The sequence below is a fragment of the Giraffa tippelskirchi genome, chromosome 10 (genome assembly GCF_054371585.1).
Source record: "Giraffa tippelskirchi isolate mGirTip1 chromosome 10, T2T-mGirTip1v1.2.pri, whole genome shotgun sequence".
Taxonomy (NCBI): domain Eukaryota; kingdom Metazoa; phylum Chordata; class Mammalia; order Artiodactyla; family Giraffidae; genus Giraffa; species Giraffa tippelskirchi.
Window position 1 is genome coordinate 154,742,840 of NC_137284.1, and position 6,723 is coordinate 154,749,562.

Here is a 6,723-nt window from a genome sequence, read left to right on the forward strand (position 1 = left end):
TTCGACCGAGACCTAGCGAGTCCTGACCTTGTAAGAAGTGACATAACTTTTTAATCATCATGAGTCTAGTTTTCGTATCTGTAACATAGAATGATGCTAGGTCTTGGACATGTCAGGGTTTGGGGGGAACCTGTGAAAGTACTTGGCACAGATCCTGGCACACAGAGGTGTCAGATCGGCAGTGGTCAGGAAGGGTGCAGGCCAACCAGAGAGGGAACTGAGGCTGCACTGCAGAAGCACGTGACCACTTGATGACTTAGCTCCTGCCTCCCATCTATTGCTTCCATTTAGCCTGTTCTTTTATCTTTCCTGTATCTCCTGGCTCCCTTAAGCTTGTGTGTGCTGTGACACCAGCTGGTTCGGATTCTAAGGTGTGGGATCTGGCCCTTCTCCTCTCGCAGTGTGTGTGTGTGCTCAGCTGTGTCCAACTCTTTGCAACCCCACGGACTGTAGCCCACCAGACTCCCCTGTCCGTAGGGTTTTCCAGGCAAGAATACTGGAGCAGGTTTCCATTTCCTACTCCAGGTGATCTTCTCAACCCTAGGGATCGAACCCGCATCTCTTGCAATGGCTGGCAGATTCTTTACCACTGCCCTGGGGCTTCCCTTCCTCTTTCTATACCAGGCCACAGAAGTTTCCAGCCAGCCCTTGGACTGGCTGCTCCTGGGTCAGGTGCTCATCTTGGCTCAGTCAGCCATGTCGGGAGGTAGGGTCCTAGGTCCCTCCACGGGATCTGGGGCTGGTAGACTCTTGAGAATGGGCAGATGGTGGGGCATTTCTAGTACTGCCCAGAGAGAAGAGACTCTGCTTCCCCTGTGTCGAGCTTCCCGGAAAGACTTCTGCTCTGGCAGCACCGCGCAGTCCAGAGCTCATGGCTGGTGCAGAAAGGACCTGGAGGGTGCTGTCGCTGTATCTTGCAAAAGAAGTAATTTGTTACTTTCTGGGGTGTTATTGCTCCTTCCTAGCCAGGCTCCACTTCCTTTTCAAATAGGTGACTCAGGCCATAATTCTATCTCTACACACATACACAATGACTTTTGTCACATTACCTCTTGAAAACAAAAAATCACTCCACCTCTTAAGACCAACCTCCACCAAAGAATGCAGAGAGATACAGTCAAATCAGAGAGGACTCAAAAGCACCATCCTGCAATGTTCCTAAAATTGCCAGGTTACATTTCAAATAAAATATCTGATAAAACCTCATTGGGCTACCTGGCTTTGTGTCTGCTATTAGCAAAGCCAGAATTTACTGTGAAATCCTACAGCTGATCTAAAAATGAAGCTACCCAAGAACTGGGGCCACGTCTTATTGTGTGTTCCTCCTGGTGCCGCATGCTGTCAGGAATGTGGATCCTTGATGGATTAATATGACTGTGCAGTGGGAAGACCACCTGTTGTTGAGTCTCTCAGTCGTGTCCAACTCTACACGACCCCATGGACTGTAGCCCTCCAGGCTTCTCTGTCCGTGGAATTCTCCAGGCAAGGATACTGGAGTGGGCTGCCATTCCCTTTTCCAGGGGAACTTCACACCTCCTGCATTGGCAGGCAGATTCTTTACCACTGAGCCACCCAGGAAGCTCAGAAGACCACCTGAGGAGGGATACTGGTTGAGATTAACATTCTTTACCTACTTGGTCCAGTGCAAGCCACTTTGATTGTGTAGATTACACTATCCTAATTCTAATGGGCAGATTGAACAGGTAGTAATATAAGGTCCCTTCCAACTCTACAATCATAGAATTTAAGGTTTTTACTTTTAAGGCCTGTTTTCCTTGTCTGGTTTCTCCCCAAATTCTGCCCTGTTGAGTGATGCACACAGCAGAATGAACACCCTGGAGAAGTATGCTTTATTACAGATTAAAGCATCTCATTCTAACCATAGTATGATTATTCCAAAGCCATACAGACTGACAAAATTCTAGCAAAACTATAAAAATTCGTTTTTAAGTACACAGTATGTGTTTGCATTTTTAAGCACAGGAAAACAAAATAATGGTTCTAGGGTGCTGGGTCATTCAGTGGTTACTTTTTCCTGTAAATTTTGTGTCATAAGAAACATTTTGTATATAGCATTTCTAATACTTTTGTAAGAATAAGGATTACGATAATGAATGAGGTCCTGGAAGCAAGTTAGGGAGGCCAGAGTTTTAGTCTTGGTTTGGTTTTCTCATTTGTAGTATGAGGATAGTACATGCTTTACCAGGTTAACCCAAGGTGTTGTGAGGCTCAAATGAAGGAAGTTCTTAAAAAGTGCTTTGAAACATACTGCAGGCCTAAAAAGAAAGTGTCCATGTAGGAAGTACAGGAGAATTACTTGTTGATCAGTTAAACAGTTTCCTGGGTGTTCCTTAAATGATGCTTCTCTTCATTCAAGAATGGGCAGTGGTTGTTGCTTCACTTCAAGTTTGCTTGCCTTTGCTGGGGGGAAGCTAGCCTGAGACCACAATTTGGGAAGCAGTGAGAGAGCAGAATACTTGTGGGCAGAGACTGAAAACAAAGTTTGGTGCAGGAAATACCAGATTGACATATGTAACGTGACCTATGTGATGTGCTGACTTCTACCAGCAACTCAGGCAAGATAACCAGTTTTATGTATACGTGGAATGATAAAACTGGAAAGGCAGGCACATTACTGGAGAGAATGTGTGCGTGCGTGCGTGTGTGTGTGTGTGTGTGCGCACGCTAAGTCACTTCAGTCGTGTCCAACTCTTTGCGACCTATGGACTGGCTCCTCTATCCATGGGGTTCTCCAGGCAAGAACACTGGAGTGGGTTGCCATGCCCTCCTCCAGGGGATCTTCCTGAACCAGAGAGCTAACCCACATCTCTTATATCTCCTGCATTGGTGAGCGGGTTCTTTACCACTTGTGCCACCTGGAAGTGGTTAAACAGAATTCAAAATTAAGGATGTATGTGAAGCTATGTACATCAAACCAGTTCTTGGCTTTCCAATTACAGTTTTTAAAAATTACGTAAGAAAAACAACATCTGCAAGTCAACCTCAAAGAGTAAACAGCAGGACAAAACCAACAAGAATAGTTATATCAATAATATTTTATTAGTAGTAAGTAATAATTTAGGATGTTTATGTCCCCAGGGAGATCTTGTGGGGCTGAGACAAGGATCTGAGGACCAGCTGGGAGCTTTCTTTTTATGCTGCTTTGTTCTTGGAAGAATATTAGAATAACCTGGGGAACTAAAAAAAAAATACGTGGGGGCTCACCTTGGCATGACTGAATTAATCTGGGATTGGCGGGGCGGGGCGAGGGGGACTGGATGTTTTGTTTTTAAAGTTCTCCCAAGTGATTCTACATCTTCCCAGATGGCTTAGTGGCAAAGAATCTGTCTGTCAATGCAGGAGACTCAGGAGGCGCAGGTTCAATCCCTAGGTCAGAAAGATCCCCTGGAAGAGGAAATGGCAACCCACTTCAGTATTATTGCCTGGGAAATCCCATGCACGGAGGAGCCTGGTGCATGAACTATGTCCATAGGGTCGCAGAGTCAGACACGACTAAGCAACTGAGCATGCCCGCAGGTTAAGTAGTTCTACTGTGCCTACAAGTTTAGAAGATCATAGAAAGGAAAAGTGAATTACGGAACTGGAAATGACCAATTAGCCTGCTTTCCTAGAATAGGGAGCTGTGGGCTGAAGATGAATAAAGGATCTTTGAATCCACAATAGAAAGTCATGATTTGTTTCTAGAGGCAGGACTCAGAAGGAAACAAGGCTATGGGAAATGTTGTTGGAAAAGTGCTGACAGATCTCAATGGTCAAGTGAGTCCCTCCAAAGGCAGCATGTACTTCAGCTGTGCCCACTGCAGGCTCTGTCCAGAGACCCGGTGTCAAAAACTCGGACAGGAGGCTGGGCGGGCACAGATGGGGACGGTGCCAGCATCTGCCCATGGTCCTCCCTCACCTCCATCAAGGTGAGGCCAGCACCTCTGTGTGAGAGCACTTTGCTAAAGAACTGAAAGGGACTGGGGGTGATGTTATTACCAGCTCAGACTTAACAAGAAGACACATTTTAATACCTTACTTGTTGCATTTAGAAAGTATTAGTCACTCAGCCATGTCCAACTCTTTGTGAGCCCATGGACTGTAGCCTGCCAGGCTCCTCTGTCTATGGGATTCTCCAGGCCAGAATACTGGAGTGTATTGCCATTTCCTTCTCCAGGGGATCTTCCCGACCCAAGGATCAAACCCGGGTCTCCCGCATTGCAGGTGGATTCTTTACCATCTCAGCCACCAGGGAAGCCCATTTAGAAAAATCAGTATTATTCTGGATGAACACTAGACTTCATTTTAAATGAATTCTGGCCATTTTAAATCATCAATCCACACTTACATGTTGAAAGGTTGCCCACTGGGAAGACTCAAGAGAACGTAGTGCAGCCATCGCCAGCCAGAAGCATGTCTTCTGATAAAGGGTTTCTATGCTCTGGTGCCTGCTGAGTAGCTGACTCAGTCACCAAGCAGTCACATATTGAGGAGAGTACCACAGAGTCACTATGAACTGAAGAGAAGCCAGGGAACGCCACTCATCTCCTGTGTCAAGGCTCACCAAGAAAGTGACGGGATGCCAATTTCCAGTAGGCTGAAAATGATCTCCAGGGGAAAAAGTCGTATTTTCTCCAAACTCGGCATAGGTATAAGTCAGAACGTTACTGAGAAAGAGAGGGAGAGAGAGAAAAACACGTGTGTGTGTGTGGGGGGGGTGCATCTAAAGTTTGAATTAAAATGTTGTCAGAAGGCGGATCTGAAAAAGGCAAGGACACCGAAAACTCATTAGCAACAGCAAATGGACCTTAAAACTGTAAAATACAAAATATTTGACTGGGATCCACATTAACACTTTCTGCCCCTTCTAAGTAGTCTAGAGCTTTATCATCTTACCCCCAGCAACCCTCCCCTTCATAAAGTCTTGCCTCTGATTTTTAGTTATACTTAGGATGTCAATGGCTTTGAAATCTAGGATCTTATCCTTCCTTGGAGGTTGGCCTAAAGTGTCTAAAAGTGCAGATGGAAAGTTGTAACCATGGAAATATCAGTGGGAGAGGGGAACTTGAGGATTACACTGTAGTCCTTAAGCCTGCTTGTTAAATTCAGCAAGGAGCGGCAGTGAGATAAAAGGGCAAATCTGGTTACCCTCTTCACTTAGCAAAGAGGGAAGCTAGAGGTTTTCTTCCTCAAAGCTTGTGGTTGTTGAAAGGACGCTGAGTATACAGGAAGCACCAAGAGTTGGAGTGGTAGACACGTGTATTAGGGTTCTCTAGAGAGACAGAACCCACAGGATACAGAGAGAGATTTAAGAGGAGATTTATCATAGGAATTAACTTAGGCAATTATGGAGGCTAAGAAGTCCCACCATCTGCCATCTGCAAACTGGAAAACCAGGAAAGGGGTAGTGTCTATTCATTCTGAGTTCAAAGTCCCAAGAACCAGGAGCACCAGTTTTCAGGGGCAGAAGAAGGTGGCTGTCCTAGCGCAAAGAAAGAGAAAATTTGCCCTCCTTTTGCCCTTTTGTTCTCTTCAGGCCCTCAATGGATTGGATGGTGTCCACTCACATTGGTGAAGACAACTTCTTTGATCAGTCCCAGATTGATCAAAGAAGGTGAGTGGGTCTGACCCACGCAGAAATAGCGTTTTACCAGCTACCTGGTCATCCCTTGGTTCAGTCAAGCTGACGCATAAAATCAGCCATCACGACACACAGATATTCTGGCATTTTTGAATTCCCTCTCCTTTGTCCTCTCCGATATCCTTTAGCTCAGCACATTATCACTTCCAATACTTAGTCCAGAGCAGAAGCTATCTAATTCCTGGGTGAGGAGACGAGAAACAGCCCATTGAGAGACTGAAGTCCCAGCCCCGGGTCCTCCTGCTTCAAATGTTTATTAACAGTGATGCTTGACATCTATAATCCACTCCATCCAGTTGCTCATTCTGCTCCTCGGTAAGTTAGATAACTGTCTCATAGTTACTCAGTGAGTCACAGAGACAAGTCTGAGGACTGTACACTTCTCCCAGTGAGGCTCTCTCCCACCCACGCTGGGTGGGATCTCTCAGCCCCTTCAGCCTTTTGGTCACTGGAGTCCATGGGTCCATTACCTGTGTTGCTACAGCAACCCCCCCCTGCCCTTCTTGTTTGCCCTCTATCCCTCCACTCCACCATTCACCACCCATATGCTGTATCCACTACTGGCTTTTGTGATCCGTGGTTGCTAGGGTTGGCAGCTATAAAAAGCCCGTGCATTTAAATTCTGTTTGAGTTGAGTAGCTTCGCTCATATCTCATGACAGTGAACTGAACTCTGGCTGCCAGGGGTGAAAGGCTGATGGCTGCATGTGCAAAATTCACCCTCCGTGAAGGAGAAACGTAAAGTGGATGTACTATATGGTACCTTATTGTGTAAAAAGAGAAGCAGTTATTATAATTAGTTTAATGCTTAGGAAGGGAAGTAATTTTACCCACTTAATACTGGAAAGACAGCTTAAACCCTTGGGACTAACCTAGCCTCTCTTCCACCTCTAGGAACAAAAGAAGATGCTGATGATGTATATAGATAAGAATATATGCTCTGAAATGTGTCTCACTGACAGAAATGAATTCACTTGGAGCTCTTTAGACTCTACTTGTCTGGTTCCCCCAAAAATAGTGACATGATATTTCCAATCAAGGAGCAGCCCATGGCCAGGGAACAGAGGGAAGGAAATCACTGAC